This window comes from Rhinopithecus roxellana, chromosome 20 (genome assembly GCF_007565055.1).
Source record: "Rhinopithecus roxellana isolate Shanxi Qingling chromosome 20, ASM756505v1, whole genome shotgun sequence".
Lineage (NCBI taxonomy): Eukaryota > Metazoa > Chordata > Mammalia > Primates > Cercopithecidae > Rhinopithecus > Rhinopithecus roxellana.
In genome coordinates, this window is record NC_044568.1 from 56,510,421 (window position 1) to 56,538,197 (window position 27,777).

Genomic DNA, 27,777 nt, shown 5'->3' on the forward strand with positions numbered 1-27,777 from the left:
CGATCAGGGGCTGGAGTGCCTACACTGGCTGGGTCTAGGAAATCACCGCCCTGTGCCACTGAAAGTTAGAGCACAGGTTACATGGCTCCACTGTGCACATCTCCAAAAAGTCTCATTGAGTGAAGAAGTAGACTGCAGAAAGATCTATATGATGGGATATTCCTTTTATGTTTAAATAAAGAAACTCATATAAAATTATACCATACACTTTCTATAGGACCATCTGTTTGAATGAAAATATAAAGGAAAAAACCCTAGAAGGAAGGGATATGGGGTAGGAACAGGGTCGGTGGTGGAGGAAGGGGAACTTCAGACTTTTCTGTTAAGGCACTGCTTTTCACAAGAAGAACATACTTATATATATAGTATATAACTGAGTTGTGTTTATTTAGTCATCAAGACCTAACAGAGGAGTTTAGCACCCAAAACAAGCCCACAGCCTGATAAGTACGCAACTTAAAAAAAAAAAAAAAAAAAGACTGGGCACAGTGGCTCACACCTGTAATCCGAGCACTTTGGGAGGCAGAGGGGGCGGATCCTGAGGTCAGGAGATCAAGACCATCCTGGCTAACACAGTGAAATCCCGTCTCTACTAAAAATACAAAAATTAGCTGGGCGTGGTGGCACACGTCTGAAGTCCTGGCTACTCAGAAGGCTGAGGCAGGAGCATCGCTTGAACCCAGGAGGCAGAGGTTGCAGCAAGCCGAGATCGCGCCACTGCACTTCAGCTTAGGTGACAGAGTGAGACTCTGTCTCAAAAAAAAAAAAAAAAAAAAAAACACTCAAAATAAGACAGAAGTAACTGGCTTCAAAGAAGAGGCCAGGCCAGGTGCAGTTGGCTCACGCCTGTAATCCCAACACTTTGGGAGGCCGAGGCAGGAGAGGATTACTTGAGCCCAGGAGTTCAAGCCCTTGGGCAAAAACCCATCTTTACAAAAAATACAAAAATTAGCTGGGCGAGGTGGTTTGCGCCTGTAGCCTCAGCTACTCGGGAGGCCAAGGCAGGAGAATCACTTGAACCGGGGAGGTCAAGGCTGCAGTAGCTCACTGTGATTATGCCAGTGCACTCCAGCCCAGGCAACAGCGAGACCCAGCCAGGCTGAGCAAGTCCATCTCATGGCTCAGAGGCGGCACAGGATGGAGCTCTCCAACAGGCAAGACCAAGGAAAGCCGGGGACTCATCACATCAGTGTGCTCTGACCAGACACAAAGGCCAGTGATGCTGGTCACTAAGCTCCCCTGGTGACCAAGTCCTTCCGGCCCTTGCTTTGTTTTTCCGTTTGGATGGATGTGCTCCACGTCTTACAAATTCACGATGAAGTGACACTAAAAGCAATCTTTCAAGGTGGCTGAGATTACTGTGCAAATTAGAGAACTACTTTCGGCTTCGTTCACTGCCAGCGTTTGTTTCCGTCATTCATTCACCCACCGATAACATGGTGGTCCCTGCTACACCAGGCCCAGTGCTCAGGGCTGGGAGCAGAGCTGTACACATGGAGCATACGGAGAGACACAAAGCAACAAATGGGCAGTTGGTTATTATTTCGTGCAAATTGTGCTGTGAATCACAGGCCTTCATAAAGAGAATGACTGTCCTGTGGTGGGGGAACGGTCATGGAAAGTCCAGTGGAGGTGGCACTGAAGATGAGGAGGAGGGAATTAGGAATGTGTGAGTGAAGGCAGGAGGGAAGCTTAGTCTTGCTCTAAGAAGGAACTGCAGGCCTCAGGTGGTAGGGAGGCGGCCCCAGCTGAGAAAAGGAAACAGGACTCCCGGGTAAGGAGCTCAAAGGTGCAGTAAGAGTGGGAGAGGCAGGGTCAGACAGAAACATACCTAGCCCTGTAGCCCTGATCAGAACGAGGAGTGTTTCCTAAAAGCAACAGCGAAGCATGAAGGATTCTTGAGCACAGACGAGGAATGCCCTTCTCTCATTCCCAGCAGAAAACAATGATTGAGCAGATCTGTGCTTCAAACGGCCCTTGTGTGCATCCATCCCCGCAGGGCCTGCAAACATTGCTTTCAAGCCCCCCTGAGCAGCCAGACATTGTGCAGCTGCCCTGGCCCATCATCCTCCACCCCCAAGGACGCCTGGTTAGAACCTTCTCACCATTCCACTCAAACCTTCAGACTGCTGGGCTGATGGAAACATTCCCAAAATGTTTTTCTGTTCAATTGAGATGCCTGCCTGGAAAATCCCTGCTGCAAGCATTTCTTTCTCGCAGGAGGCTACACCCAACTGTTTTGCTGTAAGGTTCTGCGTCACAAAAGGGATATCCCCAGCTAATACGACATTCAAACGAATGGAGAATCTGAGCTGCTTGAATTCAGGATAATCAGCCCATTGGTGTGTGCTCCTCCTCGGCACTATCTAATCGAATTTTCTGTGTGCATGAATATAAATACTGTTGTTTGACCCACAGTGAACTTGTAAATAGCCTGATTGTATCAACCTGAACAGATCAGGTTTCCACAAACAGATGGACACTGTTCATTTTATTTTAATTTAAAATGAACACAATTTCCACTGGATACAGATAAAACTAATGACCTTAGACGGAATCAACTTGTCTGTGAAAAAAGATCTGATAATCATATTATTGCCCGAGAAGATCATAACACAGTTTTGGTTTGAGATATCACGTGCTATTTTGACCTTAATGCCTTTTTCTATTTCCCTGGAATGAGAATATCCGAACACATTCTTTGGGGTGGACTCAACGTCAGTGTCACTTGGCTTAAACGGCAGGGGATAGATCACCACCCCAAAATTACTGAAACCAAGAGATCCACAGGATTAAGACCAGACCAAGAAAATCTTATAAAATGGTAATCAAATCAACTTCCTACCAAAACCAGGCTCTTCTTAAATTGCAGATATCAACTTACTCAGCTTATGAAGTAAGAACATGGAGACACAGGCTGGCCCCAAACAAATCCACTGAGAAAATAAAACAGCTAACCCACAGCACATTCACTAATGATGATGAAGCCGTTTTGGACCACATTTCAACTTTGTTCCAACAACCCCTTAGAGTGAAATGCGGCAGCCTTCTCTCAGTGTTTATGCTACTGGGCCACTGCAGGCAGGAGCCACCGCCGGGGGCTGCCTATGTCTTAAGTGTCTCTACTTGATGAGTTTCCAAGGGCAGGCAGCCCACGCTTACGGGTGTTGTTCTGAGAATGAGGCTGACCCAGCCCTTAGTCCCTGTACCTCTTAACTCCCTACCACATACCTAATCTGGAGCAAGTCATTTCACCTGCCTGAGCCTCAGTTCCCCCATCTAAGAATGGGTACAATGATAGTAGCTACCTCACAGGGTTACAGGGGGATGCAATGAGACTATGGTGTGTGTAACGGATCAGGCACAATGTCTTCTGCAGGGCAAGCCCCCGGCAAGTGGAAACGATGATTGTTATTGTTCTGTCCGGAACGCTGGGTCTCTTCCCAGCAGCCTTGGCCTGACGGCCAAGACTCTGCAACTAGGGGCTCTCTCCACCCTCTGTGAGTTCCCCAGCACCTTCAGCTGACCCTTGCCCTGCACCCCACCCATGCAGCCCCCACCACCCCAATCTCTTGCTGCCACTTCATACCACAGGGTATTTCCCTGCTCAAAGGGGGAGGCTCCTGAAATCCTCATGGCTAATCCTCCACTGCACTTTCACCAAACTCCCATTTGGGGCATTTCTTTTCTTTTTTTTTTCAAACAGAGATGGGGGCGGGGGTCTCACTATATGGACCAGGCTGTTCTCGAACTCCTGGCCTTAAGCGATCCTCCCATCTTAGCTTCTCAGAGTGCTGGGGTTACAGGCGAGAGCCACCGTGCCCAGCCTCTATTTGGGTTTTTTGGTTTGTTTTTGCTTTTGTTTTTGTTTTGGAGACTGAGTCTCTCTCTGTCACCCAAGTTGGAGTATGGTGGTGCAATCTTGGCTCACTGCAACCTCTGCCTTCCAGGTTCAAGCAATTCTCCTGCCTCGGCCTCCCGAGTGGCTGCGACTACAGGTGCATGCCACCATGCCTGACTAATTTTTGTATTTTTAGTAGAGACGGGGTTTCATCATGTTGGCCAGCCTGGTCTCGAACTCCTGGCCTCAAGTGATCCGCCCACCTCGGCCTCCCAAAATGCTGGGATTACAGGTGTGAGCCACCGTGTCCAGCCTATTTGGGGTATTTCTATCCAAATTTATTTCTCAGGATGCCCCGACACTCCAGACCAATGCAGGCTCACATGTGAACAATGTGACGGCCAGGATGGTGAGCAGGGCGGACCCTGCTCTGAGTCTGTAGCCCAGTTCTGCCATGACTGGTTCTGAAGTTTCCAGCAACTTACTCTTAAAGTTACACAAATACGTCATGGGAAAAACGCCAGTCAAAATCATACATGCCAAACAACTGCACAGATTTGCAGTTCAGAAGCGGGCAAAACCGTTAGACACTGATAGAAGCCAGGAAAGCAGTTACCCCTGGGGAGGGCAATGGTTCGCCCAAGGTGCAGGGCAGGGGGCACAGTGCTGCTCAGTATGTTGTCTCTTGATTTGGGTGCTGGTTACACGTGTGTGCTGAGTTGGCAAAAATTCACTGAGCTGTATGTGTGCATGTTTCTGGATGTATGTGATGCACATATGTTTCTATAACAACATTTTACTGGGAAAAAAAGATAAGCAGTGCCTCAGTTTCCTCATCTGAAAAATGGGCAGTATTAACACCTACTACAAAGGCTGGTGCTGTTGTCCCTTGGCCGCCTGCTCTAAGTTCTACCCACTTCATCTAAAGGTCATGAACTAGGTGTCCATCCTGGGGTAGCCGACCCTAATTCTGCATTTATAGAAAGAAAGTTCTGGAGATGGGTTGTGCAACAATGTGAATATACTTAACACTACTGAACTGTACACTTAAAAATGGTTAAGACAGGATATTATGTTCTGTGTATCTTACCACAATTTTTTTTAAAAACATGAACTGTAAGAGAATATTCGTATCCTGATGATCAATTTATAATGCCCCCGAGTTAATGACAAGTGAGAGAGACACCAAATAGCAAGCACACAGGCCACACTGGGTCCATCCAGGGCACGACCTCCCTGCACGGTGCAAGGTAAGATGGAGACTTCCAATTTCCACAGCAAGGCAAGGAGCACTCCCAAGTACCTTTGGTCATCCTCACAGCAAGTTCCAGGTCACCCTCAGCAAGCTGGAAGCCTTCACACCAACCAAGCCTCTCCTCGTGAAATTTTAATAATTAACACTTATCTGATTTCAAAGGTTTTTCAGGGAAATTAATCTTCACACTGGCTAGTTATGGCTGCTCTGCAAAGCCAGGGGTCGGGGGATGCTTCGGGTCCCTGCTTATGAGTTTACACTGCAAATAGGAATCACATCAACCCATAGCACACAGCAGACAAGAGGTCCCTTGTCACCAAGGTTCCCTGGGCCCTCAGGTGATATGACTCTCTCTGGGAGGAGATCCAAGATGCTCTTGCCTTGAAGTCAGCAGGGACGATTTTCTCAAAAGCCTGGAACATGTAAACTGACCTGGAGTCCTAGGAGCTTGTGGGAATGCTCAAGTGCAAAACTCTCCACCACTGTAATAGCTTGTCAGCCCGTTCAGAGTTTGGGATGTCCTCAGTAATTTATGGTGGGAGGGGAAGGTGGGTAACAGGGTCCAACATCTGTAACTGTAACCCCTGTCTGAACACTCAGGGGCATCTGATTACCAAACTGACTGATGCTATTAAGTGAGGATGCACCTTACAAAAAGTCAACATCAATGGAAATAATAATAATTGTATTATTACTAATAGATTAAGGGCTTTTTCTATGCCAGGCACAGTACTACAAAATTCACGTGTCTGATCTCATTCTTTCAAGTAACTTCATGCAGATTTTTCTGACTAGCTCCACTTAGAAAAAGAACTTACAACAGCTGTTAAAAAAAAAAAAAAAAAATAGCATTCCAGTCCTATACCACAAGCAGAAGTGACAGGAAAGAAGCACAGGGAAGCATTATGAGACACAGCCCATGAGAAGGTCAAATACACTGGATTTTTAGGGATGTGGGATTCTCAGACAGCATTTGGCTGTGTGACCTTGGGGGGTTGCTTGACCTCTCTGGTGCCTCAGTTCCTTCATCTTTAAAAGGAAAGGGCTCGGGCCAGGCGTGGTGGCTCAAGCCTGTAATCCCAATACTTTGGGAGGCCGAGACGGGCGGATCACGAGGTCAGGAGATCGAGACCATCCTGCCAAACACGGTGAAACCCCGTCTCTACTAAAAAATACAAAAAACTAGCCGGGCGAGGTGGCGGGTGCCTGTGGTCCCAGCTACTCGGGAGGCTGAGGCAGGAGAATGGCGTGAACCCGGGAGGCGGAGCTTGCAGTGAGCTGAGATCCGGCCACTGCACTCCAGCCCGGGAGACAGAGCGAGACTCCATCTCCAAAAAAAAAAAAGAGAGAGAGAGAGAGGGGGCTCAATTTTAAAACACTGTGGGCCGCACAGTGGCTCACGCCTACAATCCCAGCACTATGGGAGGCTGAGGTGGGCGGATCACGAGGTCAGGAGATCGAGACCATCCTGGCTAACACGGTGAAACCCCGTCTCTACTAAAAGTACAAAAATTAGCCAGACGTGGTGGCGGTGCCTGCAGTCTCAGCTACTTGGGAGGCTGAGGCAGGAGAATGGCGTGAACCCAGGAGGCAGAGCTTGCAGTAAGCCGAGATTGCGCCACTGCACTCCAGCCTGGGCGACAGTGCAAGATTCAGTCTCAAAAAACAAACAAACAAAAAAAAACCTATGAATCTGGAATAAAACAGCACAGTGGTTGAGCAAGGACAGTATATCAGTGGTAACTAACAGAAAGCCTAAAAGGAACCTTAGCACACATTTGAAAACTTTAGTATCTGATAATAGCAGTATTTTAAAGCAACGGGAAAAGGGCACATTATTGAGTGAATGATAATAGAAAATTCGTTAACTATTTGGAGGGAAGGAATAGCATTATTCCCTGCCTCACACCTTATACCAAAAATTTATCCTAGGTGTAGATGCTTAGTTCTAGGTTAATTTTACAGTTCTAGAGTTTTTTAAAATGGGGAATGATTGCTCAATCTAAAAATTTGGAAGAACTCTCTAAGCCATGAAGACACTAATTAAGAGGTCACTAATTAAGACACTCAACTCTGACCACAGAAAAATATATAATTTCTACATATCAATAAATACCTCAAACAAAACTAAGAGGCTAGAAAAACAAAAAAAGTTGGAGGGTAATAACTGCTACATAAATGATTTGAAAAAGGATGAATAGCTTTCTATATTTCAAAAGAAACCCTTACAATCTTTTTGTTAAAGGCACGTGCCATAATTGAAAATAAAACACACACAGAATATAAACGACTTGCAGAGCAAATGGAAACAGTCAACAAACCGATAAAATGAGGGGAGTGGATGAGGTTTAATGGAACAAATCCTGACTGAGGGCCACTGGGCAACATTCACACTTTCAAAGAGCTCAGAGTCCACTGCAATTGGGTACGTGTGGCCTTGCTGTGTGGTCAGAAGGGTGCATTCCTAAAAGTCCTGGCTTTGAGATGCAGCTTACCCACAGGCTGCCCGGGACATGCCCAGGTGCAGGAACCAGTGTGGCCCAGTTCCAGCCTGGAGATGCTCCGACCCACAGGCAGCCGTAGTAGCTGTGAGCAGTGGCTCCCACAGGGCCCTCTCCTGCCCTGCTTGGAACCAGATGGTGGGGAGAAGACAATGCTCATCTCTGGGCCCTTCCTTCCCATCTGCGGCCAACTCAGCTGCCCAGAAGATGCTCAAGGTGATGGAGATGGAAGGAAGGGGCAGGAGCAGTTCACTGCCTCCTTCTGACTAGTGCTCCCTGCAGCCCTGCATGGACTACACTCCGGTCATGCTCTCGGATCTGCCAGTGCAGCCCTTTGATTGTAAAAATAAAGCACACAGGCCAGGCGCGGTGGCTCAAGCCTGTAATCCCAGCACTTAGGGAGGCAGAGGCAGGTGGATTGCCTGAGCTCAGGAGTTCGCAACCAGTCTGGGCAACACAGTGAAACTCTGTCTTTACTAAAATACAAAAAATTAGCCGAGTGTGGCGGCGTGTGCATATAGTCCCAGCTACTCAGGAGGCTGAGGCAGGAGAACTGCTTGAACCCGGGAGGCAGAAGTTGCAGTGAGCCAAGATCACATCATTGCACGCCAGCCTGGGTGACAATGCGAGACTCCATCTCAAAAAATAAAAATTTAAATTTAAATTAAAAAAATAAAGCACATAGTGATAATAATATTAAAAATCATGCACATAACCTTAGCTACCATGTACTGAGTGGCTACTAAGTACTTAACAGGCAGACTTTATTCCAATGGACAGAGTGAGGTGCCGCAAAGTTTGACTGACTGATGATTCATTCATTTGTTCTCTCACTCAAAACTATGCACTGAGCACCTACCAGGTGCCAGGCCAGGTTCTACATGCTGGGGATACAGTCGTGGGGAAAAAAGAAGCAAACCCCTGCCTTTCTAGTGGGATGAAATAATAAACAAAATAAGTAAGAAACATGTGGTTTGTCAGATGATAACATATGCTAAGGAGAAAAAAAATGTAAGTCAGGGAACGAGACATAAAAAATTGTGGGAGTGGGTGCCAACTTTTTGGATGGATGGAATGATCAAGGACAGCCCGAGAAAGTGACTTCTAAACGGAGACAGGAGGGAAGTGAGGGAGCATGTGGTGTTGGCGTTTAGGCAATGGGTATCCCAAGCAGAGGAAGCAGTCAGGGCAAAGTCCTCAAGGCACAGTGGGGCTTGGTGTGTCCAAGGAGGTGGCCCAGATCACACCATCAGTAAAGGAGGGAGGCTTCCACTTGCCATGCCGTCTGGGCAGACAGAGGCGGGAGGCAACACGGTGTGTCCAAGGTCACATGATTAATCATTGAGAGACCAGTCAAGCATGGCACGCCGGGGACAGGGCACAGAGCTGCATCCCGGGGAGTCATACCCATCCACATTCCAGCACTCTGATGGCACACCTCCACCTTCCTTGGAGGCTCCTGGAGGAAAGACCCAGGTGACAGCTCTTCCCTGGCACCAGGGGGGTCCCCTGGCTTCGCCTCCCGCTCCCTCGGGCCCTGGGAAAGGTTCTCCTGACTCAGCTGCTAGGCGAGCTGAGGGCTCCTGTGGTGGCGAGATGGAGCGAGAGCAACAGCACTAGTCCCTGGGGAGGCTCAGGGCGACCCCCGGGATTCTAAAGGTACTTAAAGAGACTGCAAAGAAGGTCAGGGATTTATCTGTTGGGCTCAATGTATTGGCCTGGCATGAGAGGTCATTCAGGAAATTTTTCAAAATTAGGGATAGTCAATCTTCTAAAAGACAATTATATCTGTGCGTATGCCTCCTGCACCGGCATGTGGAACATACACACACACGCAGGTGCACACACACTTCTACCAAACACACGTCTGAATGTGAACACTACTTGTTCAACTTCGACATCTAATGATGAGGTGAGGTGATCTGTGGCCAGCATGAAGATACACAGAAAGCATGGACTCCTGAACCCCAGGACTGCAGTCTGAAAGCAGTAGAAACACTTCAGACCTGTGTACCTTGGGCGCCTCGCTTCTTTAGCTGTCCTTGGCCTTGACAGCCTTATCTGTAGAGCGGAGCTCATTAGATTACTATAACTACAGAATAAAGCCCTCAACTTAGTGCCCGACACCCAGAAGAAGTGCCATGAAATGGAAGCTATCAAATCGCAAGATGGTTTTAGAAGTATGTGCAGTGCAATCATTTCATTTAGGAGACAAACCAAACCCACGTAAGCAAATTTACGAGCCATTTCTAAATACAAATGGCAATGGAGGTGAGATAATCAACAACTAGCCCCAACTAGTAATTTGCAACAGAAATGAATGTTTCTTAGTCAATCATCTTCTTTTTCCCCTTTCCTGGTGGTGACATGGTTTGAATCAGCCAGTCTGGGAAAAGCCATGACACATGGGTTGACCTCTTGAAAGCAGTTAACTTGGAAGGAAAAGGAATGATTCTTAAACCCAGTTCTGCAAGCAAAGGTCGGACGGCAGGCCCAGGCTTGCTCCTCAAGGTGTGGCCCCAGCCTCCTCAAGCCATGTGAGTACGTCACAGAGATGCCTCAAGTGTCCCAACTTCCTACTTAGTCAGCACTAACTATGTGGGTAGAGACGGCCCAGTGTGAAAAATGAAACATGGGTAGGGTCGTAGAATCGAGACTGAATTGAGTGCATTAGTGTCCTAGGGCCTCCTGAACAAAAGACTGTAAACCAGGTGGTCTGCACATCAGCAATGTGTTTTCTTACAGTTTTGGAGGCTGGAGTCCTAAGTCAAGATGTCAACAGGGTTGGTTTCTTCCAGAGGCTCTGAGGAAGGTTCTGCTCCATGTCTCTCTTAGCTTCTGGGGCTGCCGAAACCCTTGGCGTTCCTTGGCTAGCAGCTGCATCTTTCTCTGCTGTCACATGGTGCTCATCCCTGTGTGTCTCTCTGTGTCCAAATTTCCCTCATTTTTTACAGATACAGTCACTGAATTTGGGCCCACCCTCCTCCAGCATGACCTCCAGCATGATCTTAACTTGACTGCTTCTGCAAAGATCCTATTTCCAAAGAAGGTCACACTCACAGGTCCAGAGGCTACAGCGTGAACATGCCTTCTGAAGGCTACAGTTCAACCCATAACAATGACCATCCCAGAAGGCGTCAGAACAAGCTCAGGCTAGCTGCCAGTTACCGCCGAGAGTTCAGCAGGAGAAAGGCGGGTGGGCTGAGGACTCGGGCCTCCCTTTTCCAGTTATTCACCCTGGATGGTAGAGAATTTTTTTTTTTATGCAGAAGGAGGTGAACTGATCGAAGATAATGTATGTAAAAGAGGGTACGTGCCTAGCACACAAATGCCACTTAGTGATGCCACCATGGATGGATCTGGAGGAGGCTCAAAGCTCTGACACTCGGTGACATTTCCACTACCCAGTGACACAGAAGCCTCAGAGGTAGCAGCCACGTGGGCCCCCGGCTAAGGGAGAGACGTGGGAGGGGGGCGGGAGAGGCTCTGCTCTGCCTTGGGAAACAGGGAGGAAAGCTGAACAAAGGCACAGGCTTTTGTGAGCAGAGGCAAGAGACTTGAGTGAACTGTCAGGAAAGTCAGCTGCCGGGGGTGCCGGGTGAGTCAGTGACTCAGACGGGCTACACCGATCCCACAAAAGACGCATCCTCCCACCAAGAGAAATCTGTTTGACTTTAGAAAAGCACAGGTTACAGTGATACTCACTACACACCCCCCTTCCTGCGCAACAGAGGGGAGACGGGAGGAACGGGAACTGTACCCAGGTCCCAGAGGGATCCACCTTTACTGGGATTTTATTTTCCCCTAAAGCAGGACTGTACTCAAATCACATTCGCCTGGGGTGATACAGTATCAGAATCCTGATAGAAGGCTCCAGCCTCATAATATGTGGGAACCCCGGTAGGAATGGATCAGATTCTGTGACTTTCCTTGATCCTGAATGAGCTTGATTTTCCCCTGGGCTTAACTGTAACAATTTATCTATAGAGATAAATTTATAGCGGCCTGACTGAAAGATGGACTCTTTGAGAAGGTTTTCACGCAATGATGTGATGGTCTTACTGTCCCCAGCCAAAATCCCTATCCTCTCACCCTTAATGTGGACCCTCGTACAAAGGTTTTCAGATGTCCCCGCACCTGCCCATGTATCAGGTTCCTAGATGCTAGAATGGTCACACACACAACGGCTTCTTCTCTTACAGTTCTTGAGGTCAGAGCCTAACACGGGCCTCACAAGGCTAAAATCAAGGTGTGGGCAGGGCTGGCTCCTTCTGGAGCCTCCAGAGGAGAAGAGGTTTCCGTGCCCGTTCTCCAAGGCTGCCTGCATTCCTGGGCTGGTAGCTCCTTCCTCCATCTTAAAGCCAGAAATCGCACGGCTGCTCTCTGCCTCCGCGCATCTCCTCCTCTGACTCAGACTCTCCCACCTCCCTCTGTCCCTGGTAGGGACTCCTGTGATGACACTGGTGCCCCTGGATAATCCAGGGTAACCTCCCCATCCCAAGTTCCTTAACCCATTCTCCTCTGTGGAATCCCCTTCACCCTGCAGCCAGCGTATTCCATTTCTGGGGAGTAGGACATGGGCATCTGTCCACCACACAGATCCCAGTGCCCTACAGTTTCACAGCCCATCTCCTTGAAGACCAACAAGCCCCAACCAAACTGCTGACTGATCCAGAGTCATCTATGCCACCTGGCCCCTCACACTGTGCCCACCCACACTTGGTGACTCCGGGCTCACTGAGTGTCCCAAGTATGGCTATTCTGTGTCATGTACCATCTGAGAAACCATGCGCCAATCTCTCTCTTTACCCTCCCTCACGGGCCCATCCCAAGATATCCTCAAGATGCAGCAATAGCATCGTGACCTCCAGAAAGCTTTTCTTCATCCTCCCAATCCATCCTAGAGACCTCTCTCTTCTTCCCCCCTTATATCCGTGTCATGCTGGTAAATGAATAACTATTTAATCATTTGTCACAGTATGGGGGAATACTTCAAAGGCAAGGACCACAGCTCATTCATCTGTATCTAGCCAAGGCCTGATTTATAATGGGTAAATCCATCAGTAAGTGATGGATAAAGGGATGAAGGGATGGATGGAGGGATGGGTGCAAAGAAAGAGGGATGCCAGGGTGGATGGATGGGTGGGTTGCGTGGACTGGTAGGCAAACAAACTGAAGGGAAGGAGAAAGGAAGGGAGGGAGCATGGGTGAGTGCCTAACAGAAAGAAATCATGCTCAGTAAGTATTTGTTGAGTGAAAGTAAGTAGATAGATGATGATGGCGGTAAAGGAGGGCGAGCAGGCATTAATTAGGACCACGCTCTATGACCCTAATTCTATGTTTCTTTCATTTACATGGAAAGAACTCAGCTGAGCAGTTAACAACATGAGGAAGAAGGTCAAGACTTGGGCATCATTTGTGCTAAGTCAGAGAGGGAAGCCCCAGCAAGCAGGTAGCTGTGACCTCAAACCAATGGCCAGGAGGATCCCAGGAATAGTTACACTGTCAACCAGAATTAGTAAAAACTCAATGAACTATTTTAATTTTCCAGGCTGACTGAAAAATACATCTCTCTGGGACCAGCAAAAAGCGTATGAACTTCTACCAGGCCAGGAACCAGCGCCGAGCTCACCTCTGGTCATGTCAACTCGATGCACAAGCACATCTCCAAGGTACTCCCAACCTCACTCCAGGCCCGTCTCTGGCTACATTCAGCTTTTAAAAATGTATCCAGCATTCCGGTGGACTGGGGAGCCACAAGGTCACAGGAGGTAGGGCCAGCCTCGGCGCTGTTTAGAATGAAAAAAAAAAGTCTTCTCTCTAAGGCCAGACAAGTGCCAATTTCAACCATTTCCTTCAAAATACTATATTTCTATGAAGTTGTCATGAATGTGAAGGATATTCTTCTCCAACATTTTATTATGAAAAATTTCAGACTTAAAGAAAAGTTGAATACTGTTATATACCCACCAAAATGGCTAAAATTAAAAAGACTGACAATAACAAGTTGGCATAGATGTGAAGCAACCAGAAATCTCCTGTACTGCTCCTGGGAATGTAAACTGGTACAACCACTTTGGAAAACAGGTTGGTTTTCTCTACAAAAGCTGAATCTACGCAAAACCAGCGAATGGCAACTCATGCCTAACTATAAGCCAAGAGAATTTCATGCACATATTCCCAAAAAGGCATATGCAAGAGACTTCCTAGCAGTATTATTCATAAAAGCCGAAGAACGGAACAACGTGAATGCCCACCGTCAGTAGAATGGGATATTTTTAGGATAAAATGTGATCCAGCAACAAAAATAAATAACCTTCAGCTCTAAACAGAATGTAGATGAAGCTCACAAACACATGTGGAGCCAAAGAGGCCAGACATAAAAGAACACGCATAGATTTGCTTTCTTAACGTTGAAACTTATAAAAAACTAAATAAACACAGACACTGCGGTCAGGACAGTTATCGCAGGGGAGGAGGATGAAGGGTGGTCTCTGGAAAGAGTTTGAGGGTGCTTCCAGGGTAGAAACAAAATCCAACTGATAGCCTGGTGGTAGGTCCATGAGATGGGATAATTCACGGAGCTGTTCATTTGGTTGTGTACTTTTGGAAGAAAGTAATACTTCAATAAAAAGAAAGAAGAAGAAAAGAATGGATGAACCACCATACACCCACCACCTAGATTCTACAATGAACACCCTGTTGGTGTTTTTTCTGGTATCTATCTATTCCTTTATCCGTTCATCAGGCATTATCATTATTACTGATGATAAGTGATATTTTTGGCACGCAGGCTGTGAAGCCAAAGGCTCTCACACACTCAGCCAGCCTCCCCCACCGTGGGCTCTCTGCCAAGCCAGAGTGGGTCTGCAAACCTCACTCTCCACCATCGCCTTGTTCCCCAGCACCCCCTTTCCTGACACACTTTGAGTCAATGGGCTGGAAAGCTGAGAAATTCTGGAGCAGACAAAAACCAAGAAAACACATTCCTTTCAGGTCCAGGCCTGCCTGGCCCGCGCATGTTGTCTGAACTGCACCGTCACCCTATTTGCAGCTTCTTCAGAAACCAGGCTCCAAACTGCAGAGCTCACGCCCTGTGTGCTCACTCCTGGGAATCCAAACAAACTCAAAACATGTCCAAAGCCCTCCCAGGAACTGAGAGTAGACTCCTGCCAATTATAAAGCAAAATTTCTCTTCTTATATTAGAGTTGGTGGAGAGAGGCTCAGGGCCCTTCCAAAGGAAGTTGGGTCGCTTCCCACAGAGCTGCCCGGAAGCCAAACTGCAAACCTACTCCTCTGGCAGGCTGGGGCCTGCACTGTGACCCCTCCCAGGGGCACCTCTACAAGGCAAGAGCGGGCTTCCTAAGCTTTTTTGTGCCTTGGACCCCTTGGTAGTCTGGTGAAGCCTCTGGGCCCCTTCTTAGAGCAATCTTCTTAAAAGCATAAAATACATTCATAGGAAACTGCAAAGGAAAGGAAGCTGATCATAATGAAAACCAGCTATCACAACAGCCCTTAAAATTTCCAATGTAGTAACAGATGCCTCTTTATTAATCCATCGTATAGCAAGACCTAGCTGTGGGCCTGATAACTACTGGAACATTGGGGTACTGATGAATGTAATGATATTCCAAGATATCCACAACAACAGGAATGAAATATGCAAACACCACGATTTCTACTGGTGACTAAGTTACAGGCACTGCTAACACCACTGTGGTTGGTACTGCCTACAGCCATCATGGAAACAAACGCTAAATTTCAGTTACAGGTTATTAACCATAAAGATGTCTTTTTTAAAATGTCACATCCAAGTTCACAGATCACTTGAATTCTATCCAAGGACCCAAGGTTGAGAATTCCTGGAAGTCAGGAGCTTTCTTTTGTACCCTTTGTTTTATTGCCCATGAGAAAATGCTCTCTGCACCTAGGTATAGATCCAAATAAACTGTAAGCAGGGATGCAAACAGATACTTGTATTCACAGCAGCATTATTCTCACAGCCAAAACAGAGATGCAACTGTTTTGAAACGCCAACTGACAAATGAATGGACGAACGCGCGCGCACACACACACGTACTAGCCTTTTAAAAAAAGAAAGGATTCTGATACATGCTGCAGCATGGATGAACCTTGAGGGCATTACGCTAAGTAAAATAAGCCAATCACAGAAAGACAAATCTTGTATGATTCCACTCACACAAGGTTCCTAGAGGAGTCAAATGCATACACGCAGAAAGCAGAAAAGTGATCGCCGGGGTGAGGGGTAGGTGGAATGTGGAGCTATCATTTAATGAGGACAGAGTTTCAGTTTGAGAAGATGAGAATGTTCTGGAGATGGACGATGGTAGATGGTTGCATGACAATGTGAATGTACTCAACGAACTTTAACATTTAAAAATGATTGGCTGGGCCAATGGCACACATCTGTAGTCCCACCTACTTGAGAGGCTGACGTAGGAGAATCATTTGAGCCCAGGAGTTCCTGGGCAACATAGCCATACTCTGTCTCTTAAAAAAATTGTTTTTAACATTTAAAATGGTAAACCTTATGTTATATATATTTGACCATATTAAAAAAATTTAAAGACATAAAAATAGGGGGCAAGCACGGTGGCTCATGTCTGTAATCCCAGTACTTTGGGAGACCGACACGGGCAGATACCTGAGGTCAGGAGTTTAAGAACAGCCTGGCCAACATGGTGAAACCCTGTCTCTACCAAAATACAAAAATTAGCCGGGCATAATGGCGGGTGCCTGTAATCCCAGCTACTTGGGAGGCTGAGATGTGAAAATCGCTTGAACCCGGGAGATGGTGGTTGCGGTGAGCCAAGATCGTGCCACTGCACTCTATCCTGGGCAGCTGAGCAAGACTCCATCTCAAGAAAAATAAATAAATAAAATAAAAATTAAAAATAAATAAATAATTTCAAGAAATAAAAATAGGGGCCAGGCGCGGTGGCCCAAGCCTGTAATCCCAGCACTTTGGGAGGCCAAGGTGGGTGGATCACTGAAGGTTAGAAGTTTGAGAACAGCCTGTACAATATGGTGAAACCCCATCTCTACCAAAAATACAATAATTAGCCAGGCGTGATGTCACATGCCTGCAGGCCTAGCTACTCAGGAGGCTGAGGCAGAAGGATCGCTTGAACCTGGGAGGTGGAGGTTGCAGTGAGCCAAGACAGCAACACTGCACTCCAGCCTGGACAGAGGAATGAGACAAAGGGAAAGGGGAAAGGGAAGGGGAAGGGGAAGGGGAAGGGGAAGGGGAAGGGGAAGGGGAAGGGGAAGGGAAGGGACGGGAAGGGACGGGACGGGAAGGGACGGGACGGGAAGGGAAGGGACGGGACGGGACGGGACAGGACGGGACTGGACGGGACGGGAAGGGAAGGGAAGGAAAGGAAGAGAGAAAAGAAAAGAAAAATGCTCCCTGCAGAACACGGGAAGGTGCAGGTACCATCAAGAATAGGAAGAGCCTCACTTGTGGCTGACGGCTGAGTCACCAGGTGGCCCTGAGCAGGGACTGTGCCACCAAACCCACTAACGAGATGTGCCACCCTGGGCAAGTTACTTCACCTCTCTGACCTCAATTTCCGCATCTGCAAAATGAGGGCCATGATCGCTGCAGCTGCCATACCTTGGGCAATGATGACGTGCCTGGCTTGGAGATAAGCATTTTGCAGACACCGTCTCACAGACTTCCAGATAACCCCATAGGCTTAGTAGGTTGTGTCTAGCACGTTACAGATGACTTAGTTAACTTACCCAAAGTCACCTGTCTAGGACAGAGCAGAGCCAGGCTGGCTGAAGAACTCAGACTTGTAATTCTCTCTGTATCTGTCACTTGTAGACGGTCTCTGTCCCTCTAAGCTCCAGTGGGACAGACATCGTCTCCACTGCATGTGCCATGTTACCCTCCAGAGCCCACCACAGAGGAGGTGCTCAATAAATACTTGCTGAGCAATTGAGAGAATCCAGCTCTGTCTGACCCCAATACTGGTTTCCTTTATAAGCGAGGGATTGTGGCATTACAGGGTCCTGTCTTTCAGGTCTCCTAACAGATGCCGTGACAAGCCTAGCACATCACAGGTCAGAGGGTTCCGCACGGAACCCCTGAAAGGGGCAGAGGCCAAGGGAGCCAGTTTAAGAGACGAAAAATAAGGCTACTCCAAGGAGTACAGAAACACCGCCCACACATGGGCACACATACACACGTACATGCACACCTGGCAGAAATACCTACAACTCGAGCCAGAAGCTGCAAATTTCTGCCAGTGTGCAGGAGCTGGTCTTTAGTTCAAGAGGCCTTGTCGTTCGGAGGAAGCCGAGGGATGAGCTGGGTGTTACATCCAGGCTCCTGGCTAAAGGAAGCTGTGTCTGAGCGAGGTTCAGGATTACCTGGTGGTGACCCAGCTCACCTTCCTCCTGGGGGAGGATGGAGGCTCCACCAGGGACTACGAGGTGGCTGGGGAATAGGAACAGTGTCTCCAGACAAAAGATGATGTCCTCTTGGTTCTTTTCCACACTTCGTTCTAGGCCACCATGCCTTTTCGCGGGGAGGGGGCTTGGCTGGGATCTAAATGAGGCAACCACGATTGGGCTGGGTGACTCGAGAACTTGGATTTGTCAGACTGGATGAGTCAGTTGCTTGGCCGGGGCCCAGGTGAGCTTGAGGTGTTGTGAGGGAAGCCCTGCTTCTGGAGTCCAACCAAAACGGGCTGGGAGGGTACCTGACCCACCTCGCGGCCATGTGACTGTGGGCCCCACATCCCTCTGTGTGACAGGGGGTGAGTCTGTCCCCCCATTCAGGCCTGGCACTCAGATGGAACAAGATGGCAAACAGGGAGTGACTCTACAGTAATCAAAAGAAATGAACTCGATGTTCAGGAATCAACAGAGAGATCTCCAACACATGAGCATAGTCGGATAGGGTGAAAAAAGGCAAGCTGCAAGAGAACTTTAGAAACATACACAAAGGGGCCAGGCACGGTGGCTCAAGCCTGTAATCCTGGCACTTTGGGAGGCCGAGATGGGCGGATCACGAGGTCAGAAGATCGAGACCATCCTGGCTAATATGGTGAAACCCCGTGTCTACTAAAAAATACAAAAAACTAGCTGAGCGCAGTGGCGGGCACCTGTAGTCCCAGCTACTCGGGAGGCTGAGGTGGGAGAATGGCGTAAACCCGGGAGGTGGAGCTTACAGTGAGCTGAGATCCGGCCACTGCACTCCAGCCTGGGCGACAGAGCGAGACTCTATCTCAAAAAAAAAAAAAAAAACATACACAAAGCAAAGAGCAGTAGCTCACGCCCATAATCCCGGCACTTTGGGAGGCCAAGGCAGGGGGATCACTTAAGCCCAGGAGTTCGAGGCCAGTCTGGGCAACATGGTGAAGTCCTGTCTCTATCAAAAAATTAGCCAGGCGTAAGTGGTGCGTGCCTGTAGTCCCAGCTACTCGGGGGGCTGAGGTGGGAGGATCACTTGAGTCTCGGAGGTCAAGCCTGTGGTGAGCTGTGATCACACCACTGCACTCCGGCCTGGGTGACAGAATGAGACACTGCCTCAAAAAAAGAAAAAATATATATATATACACACACAAAGAAATGTTATATATTGTTTTAAGATTATGTGTGTGTGTGTAAAAATATTTTAAGCGTGAAGATGCACAAGAGACTTATAATAAGGGGGTACCTGGAAGTGGGTAGTAAATTAGAGGTGAATGTCAAGTAATTATACCTTTTCCAGTAATGTTTTATTTCTTTCACCTAAAAAAAAGGCAAAGCAAAGAGGACAAAATAGTAACAATGCTCTAGTCGGGGCGGTGGAAATGCAATTTTATGATACTAATCTTTGTGGCTTTTGCTTCCTGTTTGCTTGTTTATTTGTTAGCCAACCTGGAAGGCATCTTGACGTTAGTAGGTGGTGAAGCCACATGTCCCGCTAAATTGTGTGTTTGTTCTTTCTAATTTTCAAAACTCAAAAAAAAAGAAAAGTCTATCACAGCATGGAGTGCTCACTAAATGGCACCCTTCTAACAAAAATCCTGGCCCAGGCACCCCATGGCTCTGCTAAAAGACACCCCTCTGACCTCTGGCTACTTCAAGTGAGAAACAGAACTCTACTGGGTGCTGCACAGGCCCTTGGGGAGCTCTGGGCATCCTTCAGTGGACGGAGCAGCCCTGAAGCTCTGCGTCCCTCCTGTGTCAATCCAGGTGTGGCCACCTGGCTTAGGGCTCTGATGACAGGGTCCAACCCACCAATCACACTCCAGGAAACCCAGTGACGTCACCGATCGCCAATGGGAGCTCCTGATCATCATGGGCCAATCGGTGTTGCCACACTGGGTTGACAGGATTCCAGCTAGAAGCAAAGATGTCTGACATTCCCCTTGTCTTAGGCAGTGGCAGCCTTATCAAGTGCAAATGGACACGCAGACACCTCGTCCATCTGCACTTGGCTCCTAAATTTCAGATTTACTCTTAACTTGTAACGGCACCTCTGAAATCCTGCTTAGATGCTTTTCTTCTCACTTTCCTGGATAAAAAGAAAACAATATTCTGTACCCTACATTTCACTGTATCAGACACTGGCCTTTCTTGGAGAAATTCTAACTGTAAGATTTGGGATGCCAAAAAGATAAGGAAACACTCAGGATACCTTTCTCCTTTCCCTAATCTCGGCCAACCCCCAATGGAAGAAAAGTATCTTATGTTTGAAAACCCAACCGAAGCCCTAAACTGGCCATTTTGAAATCTACAACATATCATAGGAGCTTTAAAAGTCACTTGGTTTCTCCGGTTAGTTCATCATCCCACATCTGCCTACAAATACACAAGACTTAGGAGGACAAGAAAATTCACTCCAGGGAGGGGCTTTTTGGAGAAGCTCCGCACAGACTCAGCCTGCTGGGTTCAGGGTTTGAATATAAGCACCCTCCCCTTAGCTGAAGTACCCTTAGAGACACTCAGCCCCCTCCTCTTCTGAAAGCATTAATGCTATTGTTGCAACCCAGTCCTTCCAAGAACCCGCAGCGGCATTTCAGGGAGGTGGCCAACCTTGGCGGTCACCGTTCTACAGTGCAGAACGACAGCGGGGGCAGCTCGTGTTTGCTATTCGGGGGGGTGGCAAATGCAAAGCCACCAGATAACTAAAACCTCTGCTGTCTTCCTGCCACTGCCGACCATCACCATAGGAACCACATCCTGCTGCTACCATGGCAACCGTGCAGTACCATCCGCTCAGCAAGCAATGATGCAGAGGCCACTCAGGAAGGCTTGCCGAAAGGCCTCGGGGCTGAAAGGGTCCTGTGGTCCACAGTCACGGCGACCGGGCAGTGACAGAGAAAAGCATTCCAGAACAATACATTCTTTGGTTTAAAAGCCCTCCTCCTGTTCCTCAAGAATTTATCTCAAAATTAAATCCTGTATAAAGCACATTCCTATTCCTGGGCTGCAAAAAGCTCCAGGGCAAAATGCAACAGTGAAGAGCTCAGGGGGTGGGGGGTCCTTTTTCTGATGCACGGCCACAGCTGAGTTAAAGAGGATGTGAAACCCAGGGAGCTCCCCACAATTCAGCCATACACTCATGACAGCAGCTCCTACGGTAGACCCAGGCACCAGGGTTAGGCCCTCTCAGGAGCAGCCTCTGATTTCCTCCTCACAACCCTACTTTTAAACCTAATTCCTCACTTCCTACACACATTTGACAGAGGAATGAGGCTCAGAGAAGTGATTTGCCCAAGGTCACACAGCACAACGGGCAGACTCTCTGACTCTCCAGTCATGAGAAATTCTGATCAACTTAATTATATCCAATGCCAAGTTCCATGAATGAGGCCCTACTTATTAATCACAGCTCATCTTGATTTTCTTTCTTTTTCTTTCTTTCTATCTTCTCTCTCTTTCTCTCCCTCTCTCTCTCTGTTTTTTTAAGAGATGGGGTCTCACTATGTTGCCCCAGCTGGTCTTGAACTCCTGGGCTCAAATGATCCTCCTACCTTGGCTTCCCAAAGTGCTGGGATTAAAGGTATGAGCCACTGCACCTGCCAATTTTTAATAAGCATTGTTTTAAGTAAGCAAACACTCTCTACACCATAGAAATTGCTTATTTGTTCTAGGCATTGTTCAAGAACTTTACAAGTGGGATCCTGTTTGTGTCTCCCAGAGTCTCTAAGGTAGAAACCACTACAGATGAAGAGACCGAGGCAGACAGATGAAGTAACTTGGCTGAGTGCACACAGCAGGCAAGAGGCAGACCTGGGGATCAAACCCGGCCAGCAGGACTCCAGAGAATGGGCTCACAGCTGCTTTGCTATACAGCTTCTTGACTACCTGGGCAGCTGAAATGCAAATCTTAGGCCCCACCTGCTAAGTCTAGTCTCCCAAGGCCTCCCACCCTTGAAACTGGGAAATGACCACCGGGCCATATAGGAGCAGCCGTGTCACCACCCACTGCTGCACCCCTGCTGCAAAGCCAACATAATGACAGCTTTGAGGAACAGCCCTTAGAAGGCAGATGGGACCTTCCCAGGGAGCCACAACTACAATGCTTGCTCTTGTCCCCAAATAGTGGTTTCAGTTTCAGAGCCCACTTCCCATTCACTGCCATTCAGGATGACAAAGCCCTCAACACTGAGGGCTGGAGGAGAGGAAGGGAACATTACTGAGTCTACCATGTCCCAGCACCTCACTGAGGCATCTCCATGATGGACATACTCGAGTGAATCATGTCAAATTGCCATTCTGTAGATTAAAATGGTAAAATGCTGGCAATTTCATATGTTTTATCCTGTCTTATCGTCATAACAATCCCACTTTACAGATGAGGAGACTGAGGCTCAATTTCCTCAAGTGAGGTTAAATGGTTGGCCAAGGACACAAAGACAGGAAGTAGGAGACCCAAGATTCCAACCCTAACTGGTCTCAGTCAATGTCCTTCCCCTCCACCATGCACACACTATTTCCTGGACTGCCCAGGGGCATGGGAAGCCCAACAAGGGTATGCCTGAGTACAGAACAGTCCAGAGAACCCAATTCCTCTGCTGACTGAGTTCTGAATTAAGGGGTCAGGACTTTCTTGGGCAGCCCACACTCTGCTCTCAAATTGAAGCAGACACAGCTTAGCAAGTACTAGCAAGACTATAATCACAGGGATTTTACTTTTTGTGTGTTTGTGTGCTTCGAGACAGGCTCTTACTCTGTCACCCAGGCTGGAGTGCCGTAGTGCGATCACAGCTCACTGGAGCCTCAACCTCCCAGTCTTAAGTGATCCTCCCACCTCAGCCTCCTGAGTAGCTGGGACTATAGGCATCACCACACCCTGCTACTTTTGTTAAAAAATATTTTGGGCCGGGCGCGGTGGCTCAAGCCTGTAATCCCAGCACTTTGGGAGGCCGAGGCGGGCGGATCACGAGGTCAGGAGATCGAGACCATCCTGGCTAACGCGGTGAAACCCCGTTTCTACTAAAAAAAATACAAAAAACTAGCCGGGCGTGGTGGTGCACACCTGTAGTCCCAGCTACTCGGAGGCTGAGGCAGGAGAATGGCGTGAACCCTGGAGGCGGACCTTGCAGTGAGCCAAGATCGCACCACCGCACTTCAGCCTGGGTTAACACAGCGAGACTCCGTCTCAAAAAAAAAAAAAAAAAATATATTTTGAGGCTGGGTGCAGTGGCTCACACCTGTAATCCCAGCAGTTTGGGAGGCCGAGGTGGGTGGATCACAAAGTCAGAAGTTCAAGACCAGCCTGGCCAACATGGTGAAACCCCTTCTCTACTAAAAATACAAAAATTAGCCAGGTATGGTGGTGCGGGCGCCTGTAATCTCAGCTACTCGGGAGGCTGAGGCAGAGAATTGCTTGAACCCGGGAGGTGGAGGTTGCAGTGAGCCGAGATGGCGCCACTGCACTCCAGCCTGGGCGACAGAGTGAGACTCCATCTCAAAAAAAAAAAAAAAGCAAAAACAAAAACATACTTTTATATATATACGTATACTTTCTCCATATATATATGTGTGTGTATATATATAGTAGAGATGCAGGTCTCACTATGTTGCCCCAGGCTGGTTTTAATCAACACCAACAGACACAGAACACAGGAAACAGGAAGACAGTTACTTAATCGGTTTGAGACGCACCTGGCTAGTGTGAATGGTAGGATGCTAACACCAACTGAGTAGGGCTGCTCAGAAATAAACACAGCCTGTAAGCCAAGGGCCCCACCCCGTGCTGGGCGCCCAGACGGCTCTCAGTGTACATCACTTCCCTTGCTGGTCCTTGGCTCTCTCGCCAAGCTGGAGGGGTAGAGTCCAGCCTGGATCCCTGTAGGGACTTCAGTAGACAGCCTCTCCCAGGCCTAGCCTATGTTCTTTCCCAGATAGGTCAAGGTGTTGTCTGTATGCCATTCACCATGAATTGGTGGCCACTGTTAATTCACGGTCCTGACATCTCTCTCTCTGCTTCCCAACTCCAGGCATCAACAAGCCTGGTGGGCCAGGAAGAATGACTCTTAGAGAATGACAGGTCCTACTTTCACAATTATAACAGATTTTCTGCGCTCGGCTATCTTTTGACCAAAGTGAGAGCCAAATAGGAAACACAGGGGTGAGATGATCCATAGGCTTTAGCCATGGGCATTTCAAAGCTGACTCAGGAAACAGCACCCCATTGACCCCAGCCTTCTGAAGAAGGGTGAGTCCTCAAACAGCTGCACCACCCACCGCCCTCCTCCACTTCCAGCACACACACAATTAACCACGGGGGCATGAGGAGTGCAAAGGGACCCCCATCACTTACTTTGTGAAAAAATTCCACACATCCACTGGTGCTCATTTTCCCAGAAAATCCCTGAATCTCGTGGCTGTGGCAGGAGGTCCACATTGAAAAGAGATGTCTGCAGCCACTGCCAACTCTGCACCCTGGCTGCATCTCCTGAGCCTCCAGAGAACGTCGAACTCCAAAAACGGCATTCCCAAAGGATGGGATCATTTCCGAAACACGCCCAGAGAATCGCCTCTGCTCCACATTTCTTGGGGAAAAATGTTTCCTGCCTCCCTGGCATTTTCGGGGGAGACTCCAAGGACACACTGGCCCAAATGTGGGGCTTCTTCTTTCTCATAACGGCCTATTATTTATTTTGCAATTTCACAGCTAATATGTGAATACAGGGCTGTCATTAAAATTTGAATAATATAGAAATGTGAAGTGTGAAAAGCAACAAAATCCCCTTTACCTGAATTCAAGCCCACTCTCTTGCCAGGAGGGTGTTTCGTTGGTCTCATTTTCTATGCAATCACATACATATTAAAAAAAGACCTTTGTGTTATGCATTTGTGTGATTAAGTCTTAGACAGTAACATGTCTTGGATATCTTTCCACAGCCATGCATTTTAGAGTCACCTCATTCTTTTTCATTGCTACATCATATTCCACAGAATCAATGTACTAAGACATACTGACCTATTCTTTCACTGATGACCTTGGAAGCTGTCTGATATTTCACTCACGACCTTGAAGGCCATCTGGTTTTTCACTCGTGACCTTGGAGGCCGTCTGGTTTTTCACTGTGCTACCTTACACGTACTTGGGCATGTGTCTATGCATATATGAGAGAATTTCCTGAGGACAGATCCCTAGATGCTTCGATATCTATTGCCAGACACCCCAGACACAGCGGTGCACTAGACAGCCCTGGTCCCAGCCCCCAGGGAGCCCACAGTTTGGCTGCAGACAACTAAAGCTATCAGCCCAGAACGAGCCAGTCCCCAGCAGTGGCGCCTAAGTGCCCGCACACTGACGAGATGCATCCAGGCTGGGAGGGCAGAGAAGGCTTCCTCTGATGGAGATGAGCTGAGTCCCGACGGCAGAGCAGGCTGGCCAAGAGCAAGGGACAGTGCATGAGAGTGTCCAGGCAGGGGAGTGGGGAGGGCTTCCGAGTCTGGAACACAGTACGTAGCTGCGGAAACCAAGGGCTTAACCAAAGTAGAGCTCCTTCAGGAAAAGAAAGCAGCTCAACATGATTGCAGTCCCACTCGGGGGGATGAAGGGACCCTGGGGAGCCAGAAGAATGTTTAAAATGGGGGACAAGCATGATTCCATGTATATTTTAGAAAATCCCCAGAGGGATCAAGAGTGAGCAAATGGGCTGCTGAAGTCAGGTGACTGGACTAGAAACCAGCCCAAAGCTGGGGCCATGTCACCTTCATTGATAGATCAGTCAGAGTCCAACCAGGAGACAGAAGCCACTTGGGCACTGGAACTGTAAGACTCTAACGCAAGGCACTGGGTACACAAGGAAGAAGATCCCAGAATCCAAACGGGGGCAATGGAGCAACCCAGAGATTAGCAACAGCAGAAAGCTGCTCCCAACCACAGGCCAGAGAGACAGAGAGGAGGCGGCAGGACTGAGGTCCAGGGGCTGGAGGTGCCGACAGAGGATAGGCCATAGGGTCTGTCCAGTGGGAGCTGGAGCCACAGAGGAGTTGCAGGTGCCATCAGAGTGGCCTCTGGAGACTGAGAGAGGTAGAAACACTAGCTTCTCCCTTCCTCCTGCCTTCCAGCCTCCTAGCAGCTCCTCCCATGGGTTGAACCCAGTTACACAGGAACCTGGGACACAAGCACCTACAGAGATTGGCCCCTGACCACACCCAGCAGACCAGAGGAAGGAAAGGAATGGACCCCAAGGGCAAACAGGCCCAGAATGGCACAGCTACCAACCTCCAGTCCTTAGAATAGCACCCAGTGCAGGATACACATTTGCTAAAAGAATAAACAAAGCTGGTGATGCTTCATCTGAGAGCCCCTCCAGCCCTGTGATTTCCTGGTGGCCACTGATGATGCTCTTGGGCTGACGAAACGCACCTCCCTTTATCCCCAGCCCTGGCCCTGTGCTCCCAAGCACTCAATAGTAAATCAATAGTGTGTTCTCTGAAACAAAAGCCCAGTGGTGCCCTCAAAGCCAAGATCGGCTGTGCCTCTCCTTACCTCCCCACACACATCAGTGCTCTCCAACACAGACCTTGTGTTTTTCCATCTAGAAGTGTGAGGGACCACAACGCTTCAAGGATGAGAATCAGACGGCCAAGGTGTTCCTTTCAGTTGTGAGTCATTTTGAGACCTCGCTGACAGGTGAGACGCCTCACCTGCCCGGTCAATCCGTCATCCCTACAGCCCAGAATAAAGCACAGCCCCCAGTAGGTTTCTTTCTGCTGAAGTCATGCTTCTAGTTTAACTGGGAGAAGACAGCCTGGCATAGGTAAAAGGCTAAGAGCTTTGGGAGAGGGCACTCCTGCCACCACTGGCCATGTGGCCATGGGTCACCTCCTGGCCTCGGTCTCTGGCTCTGGAAAATGGGAAGGATATGACCTTCCTCCAGGGCTGTTGGGCCTGGCACACAGCAGGCCCTCGAACAACGATGCTTGAGGAAGTGTTGGTCACATTTTCTGTGACTACAGCCCAGGGCCCCACTCGGTCTGTAGGAAGCTCCTCTGATAGATGTTAGTATGAGTAACAGCTAGAGCCACCATGGCACGCACTGGCACAGCACACACACACAGGCCAGACAGCAGCCTAAGGATTGTGTATCTCTTAAGTGACTTAATCTTCACAACCACCCTGGGAAGCAGGAAATACTGTTTTTCCCACTTTACAGATAAGCAGACTGAGGCACGGAGAAGTCTGGAAACAAACCCACGGGGACCCAGGTTATAAGGGGTGAAGCCATGACCTTCTCCAGCCCTTGGGCTCTCAGGCTCCAGAGCCACTGCAATTGACCGCAACACTAGATCTATCAGGGGTGCCCATGAGGTGCTGAGAGCCATGCTAAAGTCTTATTTAACAGGCTGTCCCATCTAATCCTCACAGTACCCCCATTTTGCATATGAGGAACGGAGGCTCGATGAGCACAAACCACTTGTCTAAGATCATGGACTAGCCACGTGGGTTGGAACGTGGATGGTCTCATCACACTCCTGACCACTGCACCCCAAGTTAGCCTTGTTCCTAAGGTCAAACTGGGCTGCTTCTTCCTCCCTCCTCATGCCTCTTCTGGAAGCTTCCCTCACCCTGATCCTCTGGAGGCGGCCACACGCCCCCGCAAAGGGGAAGCTTTCTCAGCCACCCTCCTCCTCCCTGCCTGCCCCACCCCTCCAACTGCATGGGCTGGGACATTTGCCCTCTTCACCACAA

General features: G+C 48.5%; 1 protein-coding gene across 1 annotated transcript in view; it reads right to left on the minus strand.

Moving 5' to 3' along the window:
* CMIP (c-Maf inducing protein) overlaps positions 1–27,777 on the minus strand; it is a 271,489-nt gene that overhangs the window by 171,665 nt on the left and 72,047 nt on the right. The gene's annotated exons all lie outside the window — the stretch shown is intronic.